Source organism: Callithrix jacchus, chromosome 1 (genome assembly GCF_049354715.1).
Source record: "Callithrix jacchus isolate 240 chromosome 1, calJac240_pri, whole genome shotgun sequence".
NCBI classification, from domain to species: Eukaryota; Metazoa; Chordata; class Mammalia; order Primates; family Cebidae; genus Callithrix; species Callithrix jacchus.
Genome location: NC_133502.1, coordinates 197,446,488 through 197,463,512, shown reverse-complemented (window position 1 = coordinate 197,463,512; position 17,025 = coordinate 197,446,488). Strand labels below are relative to the sequence as shown.

At 48.0% G+C, this 17,025-nt stretch overlaps 1 long non-coding RNA gene across 5 annotated transcripts in view; it reads right to left on the bottom strand.

The window, feature by feature from the left end:
• LOC118146308 (uncharacterized) overlaps positions 1 to 16,644 on the bottom strand; it is a 221,145-nt gene extending 204,501 nt beyond the window's left edge. For 2 of the 5 annotated variants that reach the window (XR_013522028.1, XR_013522034.1), the window contains exons 1-3: positions 14,236 to 16,633; positions 12,430 to 12,638; positions 8,127 to 8,949 (exon numbers count right to left, since the gene is read on the bottom strand). This is a non-coding gene — a long non-coding RNA (uncharacterized LOC118146308). Of the gene's footprint in view, positions 1 to 8,126; positions 8,950 to 12,429; positions 12,639 to 14,235 lie in introns of all 5 variants that reach the window. The other 3 variants (XR_013522033.1, XR_013522035.1, XR_013522029.1) reach the window with 2 other exon arrangements.
• Between the last annotated feature and the right edge of the window lie 381 nt (positions 16,645 to 17,025).

The window sequence follows — 17,025 nt, the reverse complement described above, 5'->3', positions numbered from 1 at the left end:
GGCCAACATGGTGAAACCCTGTCTCTATAAAAATACAAAAATTACCTAGACATGGTGGTGCATGCCTGCCTGTAGACCCAGCTACTCAGGAAGCTGAGGCAGGAGAATGGCTTGAACCCGGGAGGCAGAGGTTGCCATGAGCTAAGATCATGCCTCTGTGTTCCAGCCTGGGAGACAGAGCAAGATTCTGTCTCAAAAAAATAAATTAAAAAATAAAAATAAAGGTCCCTTCAGGTCCTGATATTCAAGGCCAGGATGATGACAGGTAACCTGGTGGTCTGGTGCCCTTCTCCTTCAACTGTGTGCCAAGTACAGTCTGAGACAGAATGGGCCAGCAGTCAAGGGAGCTGTAAGCCCCATAATGGAACAGATTTGTTTGCCTATTTATGGCTATGTCCACCTTGGGTTATAGTGCAGTGCCTGGCACATAGTAGGTACTCAGTAAACATTTGTGGGATGAGTGATTGACCCTAAGCACTGAACCTACAGAGCCCCGAGCGTGGCTCAGGGAGCATGTCCTTTGTCACATGTGGCACAACTTTGTGACACCAGCCCCTGGCAGGATTAGAGCCCTTCACTCTAAGCCAACGGAATCAGCTCGGACCCCACTTGGTGACATTCTGCTGTATTGCTGCCTCATGCCCCAGTCCCAAAGTGACCTTCAAAACCCACCTCCATCACTGCATTGTTCAAAATCCTTCAGTGGCTCTGTGCTCTTCCCAGATAAAATAAAGCTACCTTTTTGTTGCATGTGACGAGGGAGAAGCTATCTTCATTTCTTTTTTTTTTTAACCCCAAAACCTAAAACGCAATAAAACATTTATATCTTCATTTCTTTTCCATTTGAGAGCTCATGTTTTGCAGCAGGGAATTTGTAGCCAAAGCTGGTCTGGCCAGGCCCCTAACACAGTGAGGGACCCAGCTTGCGTCCCACACTCACTGCTATGATGTGAATGTTTTGTCTTCTCCGAAATCATGTTGAAACCTAATCCCGAGTGCAGCAGTTTTGGGAGGTGGGGCTCTATCCTCATGAATACATTAATGCCATTATAAAAAGGGCTTGCAAGAGTGGATTCACTCTCATCTGCTCTTGTGCCGTGTGAGGACACGGAGTTCACCCCCTCCTGCCCTTCCACCTTCTGCCATGTGAAGATGCAGTAAGAAGGACCACGCCAGTCACCAGCATATTGATCTTGGACTTCCCAGCCTCTGGAACTGTAAAAGGATACATTTCTGTTCTTCACAAATTGCTCAGTTTCGGGAATTCTGTTACAGCAGCAGAAAATGAACTGAGACACTCAGTCTCACGTTCTTCCTTTTGCTCTCCCATCTGAGCCTCCAAATCCTCCATCCCATGCCCACCAAGTACCCAAGCCATCCCCCCTTGGGCACTGTCTCCCTTGGTATGCATCATGCACCTTGATATAGTTTGGATATTTGTCCCCCAAAAACCTCAAGTTGAAATGTAATCCCCAATGTTGGAGGTGGGGCTGGTGGAAGGTGTTTTTGGGTCATGGGGGTGGAAGCCTTGTGAATGGCTTAGTGCCCTCCCCATGATCATGAGTTACCATAAATTCTGTTTGTTTTAAAAGAGGCTGGCACCTCCTTCCAACTCTCTCTTGCTCCATCTTGTGACATGCCTGCTCCTCCTTCTCCTTCTGCCAGGATTGGAAGCTTCCAGAGGCCCTCCCCAGGGGCAGATGCTGGTGCCAGGCCTCCTGTATAGCCTGCAGAAGTGTAAGCCAAAATAAACCTCTTTTATTCATAAATTACCGGCCTTGGGTATTCCTTTATAGCAATGCAAAATGCACTAACACACACACATCTCATACTATTAATAGGTCATCCAAAGAGCTTCTCCCCTAGGAGACGGGGCACAAGTCCACATACTCAGCAGTTTCCTTGAGGCTGTTGGCTCATCCCTCACCCTTCTGAACCTCTGTTTCCTCATCGGTACAAAGTTCTGAAGTTATTTTCTGGATATCCCTTTCTACGCCCCTTCAAAACTACTGACACTTCTCACACTTCTACACCCTCACCCCACCTCTGGAAATTCTGTTTCAGTATTACTGAACTGCAGGTAAACCCCTGAGCTCACGTCACCTTATGAACCTTCGGGCCTTTGTCCCTCTGCTCCCTCAGCCCAGCACACCATTTCCTTCCCTTCCCCCAACTTTCAAGATTCCACTGAAAGAGCAGTCCCCTAGGAAAATTTTCTTCCACGCTCTCCATCCTCGGGTGGAACTTACCCTACCCTCCTCTTCACCCCAGCCATTTTCCATGCACAAATTACCACCCGTGGCATCCAGAGCACTTTCTTACACATGCTTGCTAATCCAGGAGTCTCTGCCTTCCAGACATCAATCAGGGCCCTCAGAGCAGAATCTTCAGTGTTTTGTCTTTGTAAGGCAAAGAGATAAAACCAGAACAGCTCGGGAGTTGGAGCCCAGTAGCTTCATGTTGAATTCTGGCCCCACCCCACACACATTCTGACCTTAGGAGAAGCATGAATGTCCCTGTGTTCGATCATCACATTACTGGCCCCAGCTCTTTCTTCCCTCCTTTGCCTGTGTTCTTTGCCCTGTGACTTTGCACTTTATCCCGCTAAAGGAGCAGACTCTATTTCCCTGCCTTCTGACTTTGGGTGTGGGCATGACTTGCTTTAGACAATAGAATGAGGAGGAAGTAAGAGGATGCCTGTTTCAAAAGATGTCTTCCAGACTTCAGTCCATTCTCCTGCACTCCTACCTTAAAAAGAATATTCTCAGGCCAGCCTTCTGCTCCCAGAAGGTTCAGAAGCATGTGGAGCTGACCTGCCACAGCTGAGCTTCTCATGAAGAAGTCAGCCTTGATAAACCAGCCGTGAGCCAGCCTGCAAGTGTGTGAGCAAGAGTAAGTGATAGCTGCTGGGAACCACTGGATTTGGGGATGGTTTGTTACTTGGCAATAGCTGACTGATGCACTCTCTTCAGCTCAGTGTTTTCATCTGAGGGATAATGATAAGTTCCTGGAGGGGCTATCATAAGATTAGATTACATTATGAATAAAGCCTAAAACTCAATGTCTGACTCATCATAAGTGCTGACAAATGGCAGCTATTGGTTCTCTGAAAATGTCAACATAGATTTACACTATGAAGTGACCCAGAATGTCCACTTCTAGGTATATACACAGAAGAATTGGAAACAGTCACTCAAACAGATACTTGTACACAAATGTTCATAGCAGTATTATGCATAATAGCTAAAATGTGGAAACTACCCAAGTGTCCATTGACAGATAAATGGGTAAGTAAAATGCAGTATATCCATATGATATAAAAAGAACAGTGTCCTGGTATATGCTACATCATGATTGAACCTTGAAAATACTATGCTCAGTGAAATAAGCCAGACCCTAAAGATAAATACTGTATGATTCCACTTATATGAAATATCTAGAATAGGCAAATTTCCAGAGATAGAATGTAAATTAGACGTTACCAGGGACTAAAGGGTAAGAGAGATGGGGAATTATTGCTTCATGGGTACAGAATTTCTGTTTGGGGTGAAGAGAAAGTTTGGAAATAGGCAGTGGTGAGGGTTGCACAACATCGTGAATGTAATTGAAGCCACTATATTGTGCGCTTAAAAACGGTTAAAAAGGTGGCACTCCTGTTATATGTATTTTACTCCATTTTTAAAATGGTGGTTAGGTATTCAAGACAATCCTGGGCAACATAGAAAGACCCTGTCTCTACAAAAGACAAACAAAAATAGCCGAGTATAGAGATTTGTCGCTAATCCTGACTACTTGGGAGGCTGAGGTGGGAGGGCTGCTTGAGCCTGGGAGTCCCAGCCTGCAGTAAGCCATAATTAAGCCAAAAATAAGTAAGCCACTGCACTCCAGCCTGGGTGACAGAGCGAGACCCTGACTCAAAAGAAAAAGGCAGTTATTGGCCAGGCACGGTGGCTCACGCCTGTAATCCCAGCACTTTGGGAGGCCGAGGCAGGTGGATCACGAGGTCAAGAGATCGAGACCATCCTGGTCAACATGGTGAAACCCCGTCTCTACTAAAAATACCAAAAAATTAGCTGGGCATGGTGGCGCGTGCCTGTAGTCCCAGCTACTCAGGAGGCTGAGGCAGGAGAATTGCCTGAACCCAGGAGGCGGAGGTTGCGGTGAGCCAAGATCGCACCATTGCACTCCAGCCTGGGTAACAAGAGCGAAACTCAGTTTCAAAGAAAAAAAAAAAGAAAGAAAGAAAAACGCAGTTATTGTATTTATATTTTCAGCAACTGTGCATAGTAAATGCTGACTAAAAAGTCTGTTGAATATTGTTGGAATAAATAAGATAGCCATTGGATGGATAGAGGCACAAATAACCACAGAGATAAATAAATGAATCAGTTAATGGTGAGTGAGTGAAGAAACCATGTAAGCTCTTTACCATGGCCACCTATTTAGAAGATGTACAACAGCCGGGATATGGGGCCCTACAGTCTCATGCAGAATTAACTATATCGAGAGCAGTAAATATAAAAATCACACAACGTTGAAAAGGCAACCTAGGGGAGTCATGCAGGCCTGCAGATCCAGAAGGGCAGAAAACAGGTCTGGGATGACTGCACATAAGAACAGTGGCCCAGCAGGGGACACCAGAGGCTCTCACCGTGGAAAGAAACACATGTTTGCTACAGTGAGTAGCAACTCCGGCTGGTGGAAATGGAGAGCGGGCTCCAGATACAGCGCTGCTACCTGCAGGGTAACATGTTACCAGCTTGATGTTGTCCCTGGGGGAGCCCGGTGAAAACCCAGGTTCTAGAAACCAGAAACAGTGATGATCGATAGAAACCCTTGCACAAGCACAACACTTTAAAATGTATCTCACACCAGTTAGAATGGCGATCATTAAAAAATCTGGAGACAACAGATGCTGGAGAGGATGTGGAGAAATAGGAACACTTTTACACTGCTGGTGGGAGTGTAAATTAGTTCAACCATTGTGGAAGACAGTGTGGCGATTCCTCAAAGAACTAGAAATAGAAATTCCATTTGACCCAGCAATCCCATTACTGGGTATATATCCAAAGGACTATAAATCGTTCGACTATAAGGACACATGTACACGAATGTTCATTGCAGCACTGTTTACAATAGCAAAGACCTGAAACCAACCCAAATGCCCATCGATGATAGACTGGACTGGAAAAATGTGGCACATATACACCATGGAATATTATGCAGCCATCAAAAACGATGAGTTCCTGTCCTTTGTAGGGATATGGATGGATCTGGGGAACAACATTCTCAGCAAACTGACACAAGAACAGAAAATGAAATACCACATATTCTCACTCATAGGCGGGTGATGAACAATGAGAACACACGGACACAGGGAGGGGAGCACTACACACTGGGGTCTATTGGGGGGAATAGGGGAGGGACAGTGGAGGGGGGAGCTGGGGAGGGATAGCATGGGGAGAAATGCCAGATGTGGGTGAAGGGGAGGAAGACAGCAAATCACACTGCCACGTGTGTACCTGTGCAACTATCTTGCATGTTCTGTACATGTACCCCAAAACCTAAAATGCAATAAAAAAAAAAAATATATATATATATAGTAGAGCATTGTTAAAAAAAAAAAAATGTAGACACCACTTTCCTGAGGATCAGTTGACTCCATCCTCACAACCATCTCGTGCAGGTTTATCTTGCTACTATTTCTTTTTCTTTTTTTACATCTGGTAATCAATGTATTAAAATAGTTGACTTAAATACCTGCAATGGTGACTCCTACCTCAACTCCTGGCTCAATACCGATGGAAGTCATCTGCTTAACAATCTCAGAAGGACTGCGCGAGTCAGTGAGGCACTCGTGGATTCTCATCTGGAAACGATCCCGTGTCTCAACGGTTAGATGAAGAACATAAGGCTTACGTGCGTGACGGAATAGGTCCAAGGTTACCCTAGCACACAAGAGGCAGGGAGCCACCTCCCAGGGACCCGCTTTACTGGTTCCATTGAGAGCCTCATTGGCTCCATTCCTGCCCAGTGAGTGCAAACAAGGCAGGGGTGGAACTTGAACCTGGGCCCATTCACCCCCGCATCCTATCTCCTTCAAACACACCCTACAAGAAAAACTTCCAGCGGCACTATGGTCTGAATGTGTGTCTCCTCCAAAACGCCTGTTGAAATTAGACTGCTATTGGAACGGTAGTGAGAGACGGAATCTCTGGGAGGTGAATGGCAGAACCCTCAAGAGTGGGATTGATGCCATTATAAAGGACAAGTTTGGCCCCCTTTTGCCTCTTTTATGCCTTCTGCCATGTGAAGATAAAGTGTTTCCCCCTCACCTTTGGAGGATGCAGCATTCCAGGCACCATCCCCGGAATCAGAATCTCTTGCCTTTGCACTGCCCAGCCTCCAGAGCTGTGAGCAATAAATTTTTGCATGTAAATTACTCAGTCTCAGGTATTCTCTGATAGCAGCTCAAACAGGCTAGGACACATGGGGAAAAACACAAATCTCTCCCCTGGTGAGGTGATCTCAGATTTGAATCACAGCTTTGGTTACTGGCTAGTTCTCCAGTTTGGGGAAACTCACTTGAATCTGTGTTCTGATCTGTAGAATGGGAATAAACAAACCTGCATTATCATATCTTCCGAAGGACGGGAAGTAACGCATGCAAGAGCGTTTAGCACAGCACCCATCCCAATAACAGGAGCTCAGTGCAGTCAGGAGCACCCTTATTTGTCGCCTCTTCTCTCTGTTCTTTTCCACCCTTACCCTCCCATCTTCACTCCCCTTCTTGCATTTCTTCCTGGATTCTCTCTCTCATCTCTCATTTTTCTTGTCTCCTCAGGGAACACATCCTCCCCATAAACCTACACTTCCCGCATTCTTCCATCTGGTTCCTCAAAAACCAGCAGGCCCCTGTCCTAGGGAATAGCAGGTAGGTGGGAAGTGTTGAGTAACTGCTTTCCACAGGTTTGGGCCCCCTGGCCTGTCCATCCCCGCCTTCTGCTCCACAGGCGCCATGCCCTTGATCACATTGCCTTCTATCTTACATTCCTGACTTTATATGTACTTTGAATAATAGCGCTCCCCACCTTGGTGAGGCCACAAATTATCACTATCAATCTCCAGGCGAGATTCAATGTTGTCAACAGCTGCTTTCTTGCATAGATTTGGAGGATCCTAAGCTGAGGGGAAATGGATGGAGGAGGACCGGGGTGCATGCTGATACCCAAGCCACAGGCAGGCTCTACAGAAGCCAGCACAGCAGAGCAGGAGACTCAGGAGCATGCTCTGAAGATGGTCACCTGAAACGAGTCCCAGCCATGCCTCTTCTCATTCGTGTGACCTCAGAAAGGGGCATCACCTCTCTGGGTCTTAATCTTTTCTTCCCCTAATGAGATAACATAGAGCCAGATGAGAAAAATGAGCATGGAGCCTGAGCAGAAGGAGAGCTTAAAGCAATGATGAGAATGAAGAAAAGCATCATTTCTCAAAGTCCATGGACCTGGGCCTGAGCCACGCACATACTTCCTTCCAAGCCCTATATATCTCTCCAGAGTCATGCATTTGGGGGAACACATAGAGAATGCTAAGCAATTCCTCCAGGGGGACAGGGCTCTCTGGCCCCAGATGCTGGGGCACATCTGGAATACCCATTCCCCCCCCTCCCATCCCACCAACTCCAATCTCCCAAGCTAGGCCCTGCTGGGTCCCAAGCCCACCCTTTGACAGCCAAGTAGAGTTGCCCCTCAATGAAATGCAGTGAACGGTGGCCCCTCAGCGCCATCAGCTTCCCAACTTAACAGACACCCCACCACTTCCTTCTTTAGAAATTCTGATTGTCCCTTCACAGATTATCATAAAACCGTGCTAGAAGGTCTCCTTCCAACACCTGCAGAGATGATGCACCCAAAACGTCCATGAGCCAACATTATAGGGAAACAACCCCAAAGGGGAAAGTCCCCTCAAAGACCTACATGTCACTCTTCACTCAGCACCTCATCTCTCTAGAATCCTAAAAATTTGGAGACAAAAGAAATCCTGCAGTTCACGTGCTCCACAAGGTAGGCAAATGGACCAGGACAGGGCATTCAGCAGGGAAGCTTTACGGAGCACTCTCTGCGTACCTGTAGCATGCGCTGCACCAGCCAACTCAGGTGCATCCTCTCATTTCATCCTCACACATCTGTGAGGCAGGGCTGCTGCTAATCCCACGGCACTGGAGGAAACATGCTCAGGATGGTGGGGCCGCTCCCACCGGTGGGAAAGTCTAGAGTCACACAGATACGAGAAGAGCCTGGATCTGCCTGGCTTCAAAACAGGTGGTGAGCTCCCCATTACTGGAGGCATCCAAGATCTGCAGAGGGAATTCAAGTATTCAGGAAGCGGGAGACTCCAAATGCCCCATGGATAGGCTCCATCTTAAGAGGGTTTCTCAGTATTGGTGCTGTGGAGATTGTGAACTGGATAATTCACTGTGGTAGAGAGGACTGTCCTGTACATTCACTGTGGTAGAGAGGACTGTCCTGTACATTCACTGTGGTAGAGAGGACTGTCCTGTACATTCACTGTGGTAGAGAAGACTGTCCTGTACATTCACTGTGGTAGAGAAGACTGTCCTGTACATTGCAGGGTGTTGGGCGGCATCCCTGACCTCTGTCCAGCACATGCTGTAGCCCCTGCTCAATCACAAAAACATCTCAAGATATTGCCAAAGGTCCCCTGGGACGAGGGGGACAAAATGACCACTTGAGAACCACTGTTCCATAAGGATTTTTGGAAAAGCCAGCAGACATCCACGGAAAGCAGCGCTGACAATGCAGAGAGAAGTTTTACACCCCTGCGGTAGCTTCTTGGGGGCAGCTGTGCACCGCAGCAGCCTTATATCATGGCAGAGGTGCCGTATATCTGCTCCTCCGTCAGCATCCCAAAGGGCCGGGAGGAATACTCCTGCACATTTAGAAAAGAAAGAGAGAGGAGACCCATGACCCAAAAATACGACATTAGAACTGAGGCGCAATTTGAGCTAAATGCAATAAGACTTTCCCATCAGTACCAGACCACCAAGCTCTACCCAACCCACTGATAACTCTGAGCTGCCAGGAGACCTCAGTAAGCCTCGATATATTTTAGCCTTGATTTAAAATGGAAGAATCTGTGTAGGTCAGACCTGGAAAGACCCTTAGAAAGTAGAGATCAGCTCTCTGTTCCTGTGTGGTGGCGGGGGGTGGGGGGTGCTGGCCATGTGTGATGGGCACCTTTTTGTGCCCCCCACAATCCCCAGATTGCCTCTACACCCTTCTCCCCATGTGGACTTCCACCGACTGTCTTGCCCGCCACCTTCTGATTTGGTTCTGCCAACTGGAGCCCCAGAAAAAAATCAGGGGAGGGGAAATGGAGTCAGGGTACTTATTCCCCCTGCTCCTGCCTGCCAGGGTCTCCAAGGATTGGCTGCACCCCTTTGCTGAAGGTCTCAGACAAGGACCTTGCCTCACTGGGGACTCTCTCCCCGACACTCTTAATCTTCCCTCATCTGGCCTAGGAGTGATGATGGCACTAGACCCCAGTTACACCCTCCTGTGTGGGTTCCCCACACCCTGCCCACACCTTTGAAAACAATTCCTTTACTAAGCTCTCCTCAAATCATCCCAATTATATATGTGTTGTGTGTTTCCTGCTGGGCCCTGACTGATAGATAAACCATGTGGTTCTCTGTTCAAACAAAATAGCATGCAAAAACTCAGCAGCTAGAACACAGCAGAGCAGACCTCCTACTTCCATTCATGTGGATTTCTTAAGCATCAGCCCTTAGCCAGAAGCTCTGGCCTGGGGCGGAGGACACACTAGTGAGTGAGAACAATGAGGTCCTTACTGGCTGGAGTGTACAGTCTTGCAGGTGGCAAAGGTGGGGCAGGCAGCCTGAACTCCTTGGTCCCCAACCCTGTCTTCATGGGCTCTGTATAATAACCACAGAAGGTCACGTCAATGCCTGTGACCCAGTTCCCTTGTCCTACTCCCATTTTACAGATGGAAAAACTGGGGCCAAGAAAAGGAAAGGGCATTGCCAAATATTTAAGACAGTCTACCTTCTGGAAGTTAATTCCACAATAGGAATCCTGCCTTCTTAGTTTGGAGTGATGGCTGATATTTAGTGAGTTGTCACAGTGTGCCAGACCCTGGGCTACCTACGTGTCACAGTTTAATCCCCTAATGACTCTCTGAAGGAGTGTCATCCCTACTTTATAGACAAAGCTTAGAGAGATGAAGTGACTTGTCCAGAGTCACAGAGCGGGCTACAGCTGGGGCTGGATGGAACCCAGGCAATCTGTGGAGAAGGGAGAGGGGCTGTGAAAAAATGTCACCCTCAGAAAAGCATCTGAGTGTGTGGTTTTTTAATCTCTTGCAACCATAAGGAAAATTCTTGGTGGCTAAATCATCCCCTGAGACAGGGTAAGAGAGGGCAGAGGCGTCCTAGATCCTTCAGGTATTGGCTTCATTTCAGAACATTCTTGGCTGGAATGAAAACGGCACAGGAGCCAGGGTCAGTCTGGGTCACAGGGAGGGCTCAGGATGGACATGAGAGGCCCTGAGAGTGCCCCCCACACACCCCAGCTTAAAATATCTCCATCAACGTCTCAGCACCCTGCCACGATGCTTGAAATGCCACTCTAAGAGTCACTTTAGCGCAGAGCACGACATGCACTTCTCAAAGGAACACACAATATGGGCACAAATTACCCGGATGCAGTGACACATTAAGGGAAGGGAAGAAATGACTGGGAGTTTTTGAGCACCTACTAAGTGCTTTCTGTAGGGGAGATTCAGTAAATGGTAGTTTAATATCACATGGATGGTGGCCAGGCTGTAATCCCAACACTTTGGGAGGCCAAGGAGGGCAGATCACATGGTCAGGAGTTCAAGACCAGCCTGCCCAATATGGTGAAACCCTGTCTCTACTAAGAATAAAAAACTTAGCTGGGCGTGGTGGCATGTGCCTGCAGTCCCAGCTACCCGGGAGGCTGAGGCAGAGGAATTGCTGGAACTTGGGAGGTGGAGGTTGCGGTGAGCTGAGATCGCGCCTCTGCACTCCAGCCTGGCGACAGAGCGAGACTCTTTATAAAAAAAAAAAAATTACATGGGTCGTATCTATGGAATATATCTTATTCTCACAGCAGGGCAGTGAAGAGGGCATTGCTAGCTTCATATTTATAAATGCCAAGCTCAGAGTGGTTTTAAGTGACTTGCTCGAGGTCACACAGCTGATGTGGTGCAGAGCTAGGCTGGAGCTTTCATGTCAAACCTGCCTACTTTCCACCACACGTGCTTTCACCCAAGCTCTAGAAACTGACTTTAAGGGGTTCCAATGGGCTAGGGACAGAAAACAGGGATGCTTGAGGGGCAGTGCTAATCTCGGGGGCACCATGATGTCCCTGGGTCTGTCTCCCCATGGTAAGAATTAGCTATGTGACCTTCCCTGAGCCGGACTTCAGTTCCTTTTCAGGTACAAAAAAAAGCTGCATTTGACACCCCCCTTATCTTCCTTCCATTTCTGAAATTCTGGGCACTACAAATTTTCGGATAGCACGTAAATCTGCATAGACTAATTTATGTAAATTCACCTTGGTCCCTAGCAGGGTTCAACCCAACTGAATACTTTCAGGTACTTTCAAAAGGCAAAAAGGTCAGGTGCAGTGGCTCACACCTATAATCCTAGGATCTGGGAGGCCAAGGCCGGTGGATCACTTGAGCCCAGAAGTTGGAGACCAGCAAAACAGTGAAAAGCCCATCTCTACAAAAAATAGAAAAAATTAGCTGGGCATGGTGGCGTGCACTTGTCAATCCAGGTGCTGAGTGGGGAGGATGGCTTGAACCCGGAGACTGAGGCTGCAGTGAACCACAATGGTGCCACTGCACTCCAGGCTGGGTGACAGAGCGAGACCCTGTCTCAATAAAAAATAGGTATATATTTAATGGGTGCAGAAGAAAGAGGCCCCCACCTCCCATCCCTGCCTGTTCCCTACCTATGTCTCCGAGCAGGGCACTCAGATCATGGGTCTTTTTCCTTAGGATGAAGAGGTAGGAAAACAGGCAAGACGGGAGCAGCCTCTCTCAGACTGTGATGTGGACAGCTGCAGCTGGTTACCTGGAGTTATCTGCTGCATGGGGGATGTGAACTGGGTCCCAGACAGGGTTCCCAGCATTCCCATGATGCCCCAAGCCCTACCCAAGTAGAACTCGCAGACCCTCTCCTGTCTTTGCACTCCTGCACCCTGAGGTTGTTAGAAGCAGCTTATCGTAGACAGTAAAATTAAAAATAAAATGTTAAAAAAAAAAAAAAAAGGCAACATCTCTTCTCTAAACAATCAGTTCTTGGCTGGGACCCCTCAATGATCTCTCATTATGCTTGGCTCACCATGCTATGTTACTTACAGAGGCCAGCTGGTATTTCTGAAGAATTAAAACACTCCTCCAGCCAGTCTCACTCACAATATGATGTACACATGGTCTCCCATCATACGCTTTGAACCATAACCTCCTCAATATCCCAATTCAAGGGGGTCAGTGTAACTCGGATGGCTCCAGTTCCAGACAGGGTCATGAGACAGTGGTCTCTGGAAAATTCCTCCCACATGGGCTGTCTGTCAGAGAATCACAAAAAGGTATTTTTTAAAACATTAACCCCCACGATGATTTGAGCCTACAGCATCCAAGAAGGGATAAATCAGCTGCACAAAGAACTTTAAACTAGGCACAGTGGTGCACATCTGTAGTCCCAGCTACTCGGGGGCTGAGGCCGGAGGATCACTCGAGGTCAGGGGTTGAGGCTGCAACGAGCCATGATGGCACTTGTGAATCGCCGCGGCATTCCAGCCTGGGCAACAGTGCGAGAGTCTGTCTCTTAAAGGAAATACTAATGATTCATTTCGAAAAATTAGAAATGAATAAGAACTTTGATCAACCTTGAAACTATAGGACTTGGTAGATAAGTGAGGGAAGGGAGGGCATACCTGGGAAGAAACAGTAGAAGCAAAGACTTCCAGATACGACCAAGATGGAGCTGGTGGTTGGCAGAATAGTGAGGAAGAAGAGCAGCCAACCCACAGGAAAAGGAAATGGCCCTTTCAGGACTAATGGAAAATGAGGGGGGTTGGTTTGGTTTTGTTTGAGACAGAGTCTCACTCTGTCGCCCAGGCTAGAGTGCTAGGCACAATCATAGTTCACTATAGCCTCAAACTTCTGGGCTCAAGTGATCCTCCCACCTCAGCCTCCCTAGTAGCTGGGACTACCAGCCCAGCCCACTCCACCATGCCCAGCTAATTTTTATTTTTTGTAGAGACAGGGTCTTGCTATGTTGCCCAGGCTGGTCTCAAACTCCTGGGCTCCAGCAATCTTCCCGCCTCAGCCTCCCAAAGTGCTGGGATTATAGGTGTGAGCCACTGCAGCCAGCCAGAAATAAGTTTTAATAGATGGAGTGGGGTAAGATTGCAAAGCCTTTGGAGCGCAGACAGGTGAAGTTTATAGTTAATATAATAGGCAGGAGAGAGCCTCGGAAGGCGTTTGACCAGGGAAATACTCAAGCAAGATAGAGTATTTCATCATTATTCAGGGGTTCTGTTTTTGCAAATTCACCTACTTGGTCAAATTTATTGCTAAACCCCAAATCAATACCCACAACCCTTTCATGAGCACTGGCAGGGTAGTGAAACAGGCAAGTCGCTGACACATGTGTTTTCAGCTCTGGCTGGGCAAGGCTCTCTTATTTCAGCTCTCATACTGTTAACTGGTCCTTTTCACAGCCTATTTAGTTCCGTCTCTTTCACGTTTCGGTGTGTTCTTGCTTTTGGTGGTTTTGCTCTTTAAAGGGGCACGGTGTTGAAGGGGTGTTTCGTGTTCCAAAGCATAAGAAAGTTGTGATGCGCCTTAGAGAGAAAATACATGTGTTCAGTTAGCTTCACTCAGGCATGAGTTACTGTGCTTCTGGCCGTGAGTTCAACATGTAATAACCCAACCATAAATAATAAATAAGGTGTCTTTAAACAGAGACACACGCAAAACTCGGTTACGTATTGATTGGTTGACAATCTAGAAGCAATGGGTCAGTTTTCACTGATTCGATGCTTGCGGCAACTTTATGAGCATAACTAGCATGAATAATGATAATCGCTTCTATGAAGACCACAGGACCATCAAAAGAAACCATCTCTTAAGAGAGTATATGCTCAGGAGCCAAACTACCTGGGTTCAAATCCCGGCTCTTCCATTTACCAGCTGCGCCGCCTTCGGTGAGTTGCTTAGCTTCTCTGTGCCACAGTATCTCATTTGTAAAACAGAGACGATGGCTGTATCTGTATCACAGGGTGACTAGGAGAATTTAAATGTGTTCATGTCTGTCAAGTTCTCAGAAGACTATCTGGCACATAATGAACACTATTTACACGTTTTGTGTTTGTTAAATAAATAAAAGGGATAAGGTAAGAGAAAAAGAGAGCGTACACCTCATTTTGCAGGTGAGGAACGTGAGTCAGGCCCACATCTGAGTCTTCCCAGCGACAAAATGGGGAGGAAGCTGGCTCTGGGGAGCCCAGGTCAAAGTCAATTCAATGACTAGGATACAAAATTGACATAAGGTGGCAATGACAGCCACAGATACAGGAGCTAACCCACAGTGCTGAGCAAAGGCACGGTGTGACTGAGGGACCCGCCAAGGCTCACCCACCTGTGACAAGCAAGGGCCACTTCCTCATGCTCCCCCTTTCCAAGCCACAGCCAGATGGAACCCAGAGTGCTCTAAAGATGCACCTCTCCACCTCACCATTTAAGAATTACTAGGCATTCCAGGCGGTGCAGCTGAGGAGCAAGAAATACTACTGCGTCCCGGCAGAAAGCTAATGAGAAACCGAACACAGCCAGACAGAAGCTTAACAAGAAATACTGGTCCGGGCTCCCCAGAAGAAGAGCGGGCTCCGGAGGCCTGGCAGGCCGCCTATCTCCCCACATGCATTGATCGGTGCAGGGCAAGCTGGAGAGCTCGTGAAAGGAGATAAACGAGAAGATGTACGACAGGAGGGGCCCAGGGCTGATGAAAGGGGAAGGGAAGGTGGCTTAAATCAAAGGGCAAGTGCTGCGAGAGAGGAAGATAACAGGATTTGTGTTTACGGTTAACGAGGAGAATTGGTGGAGGCACTGCTCTGGGGCAGGGGAGGATGGGTGAAGACTTAGGGAGGAAGAGGAAGAGGGGCCCCAGAGAGGGTACCCCATGCTCCAAGCAAATCAGTAACGTGAGCTAGGGGTAAGTCCCTGAAATGGTAAATCCTTCCTGGGTCACGTGGATGGGCCTGCAATTGCCTTTTATGTCCTCTCCTTCATTTCCTAACTTTCCTGGATTCCCAGGAAAGAATATCCACCTCTGCCCCATTCTCCCACCAGCAAGTTATCAGAATGCAAAGCCCGTGTCTTGACAACAGGGACACCAGGGAAGGCTCACCCAGCACCTTTGTGCTTCTGGCTGTGCTGAGAGCTTCCTATGTCTTTTTTTATTTTGAGATGGAGTCTCACTCTGTTGCCCAGTATGGAGTATAGTGGCGCAGTCTCAGCTCACTGCAACCTCCGCCTCCCAGGTTCAAGTGATTCTCCTGCCTTAGCTGCCCCAGTAGCTGGGATTACAGGCACATGCCACTATGCCCAGCTAAATTTTGTAGTTTTAGTAGAGACAGGCTTTCACCTTGTTGGTCAGGCTGGTCTGGAACACCTGACCTCGTGATCCACCCTCCTTGGCCTCCCAAAGTGCTGGGACTACAGGTGTGAGCCACCATGCCCAGCTGCTTCCTGTGTCTTACTCCAACCAATATTCATTCTAGGATGGAGGCACTGTGGTCGTTCTCAATGCACAGATAAGGACACGGAAATTCAGAGAGGCACTCCAGCAGCATGGAGCAGTGCTGACATTCGAACCCAGGCAGTCTGCCCCCACAGCCCACTTTTTCCAACCATGATTCCACACTGAGCCTGCTAACACCCTCAGCACAGATGCCTAATGGGAGACTGTCTGCATTTCACCCCCGAGAACCACCTCTGATCTCTGCATCGCCATGGCACACAGTTCCACACAGGCTACTACTAATTCTCATGGCAAAAGCAGCCAGAAAACTGCTCCACTTCTCTGCCTTAGGGTCTTCTCCAAAGATGCAGAAGCAGTTCAGTTCTCCACCAGGTGCAGCCAACAAGTTCAAGGCATTCACAGCCCCAGGGATGGCCCATCCCTCAGGGGGGCAATTCTGAGGCACATTCTGCAAGGCTCCTCAGAGGATGTCTTGCAGGATAGAGCCCCAGTTTCCCCCGGTGATAACCAGCTACACATGCCCCCATAGGGTGGTGGCCTGCTTTCCTTCTTCATCTCCCCTCTCCCTCACTCTTGCTTCCTGCATCTCCTTCCAACCACACCTCCTATATCCAAGCCCTCCTCTCAGGCTCTGCTTTGCAGGGATCACAAACTAAGACAGGACACCACCTAACTTAAATATAAGAACCGCAAAAAATAGGACCAGTCAAACAAAGACAAACTTTGGGGAGATTGCATGATAAGATGAAAAGGAGCCTCCCTCCCCCTCCCCCTCCCCCTCCCCCTCCCCCTCTCCCTCTCCCTCTCTCTCTGGTTTTACAAACATCTCTTTTAATGACTGAGCAAGATATTTCCCTGTTTTGTACACATTTCTATTAAGAATAGAATACAGCATTAAGACCAAGTATAGCAGCTCATGCCTGTAATCCCAGCACTTTGGGAGGCCAAGGTGGGTGGATCACTTGAGGTCAGGAGTTCGAGACCAGCCTGACCAACATGGTGGAACCAAACCCCATCTCTACTTTAAAAATGCAACAATTAGTTGGGTGTGGTGGTGCATGCCTGTAATCCCAGCTACTAGGGGAGGCTGAGACAGGAGAATCACTTGAACCTGGGAAGTGGAGGTTACAGTGAGCCAAGATCACACCACTGCACTCCAGCCTGGGTGACAGAGTGAGACCTCATCA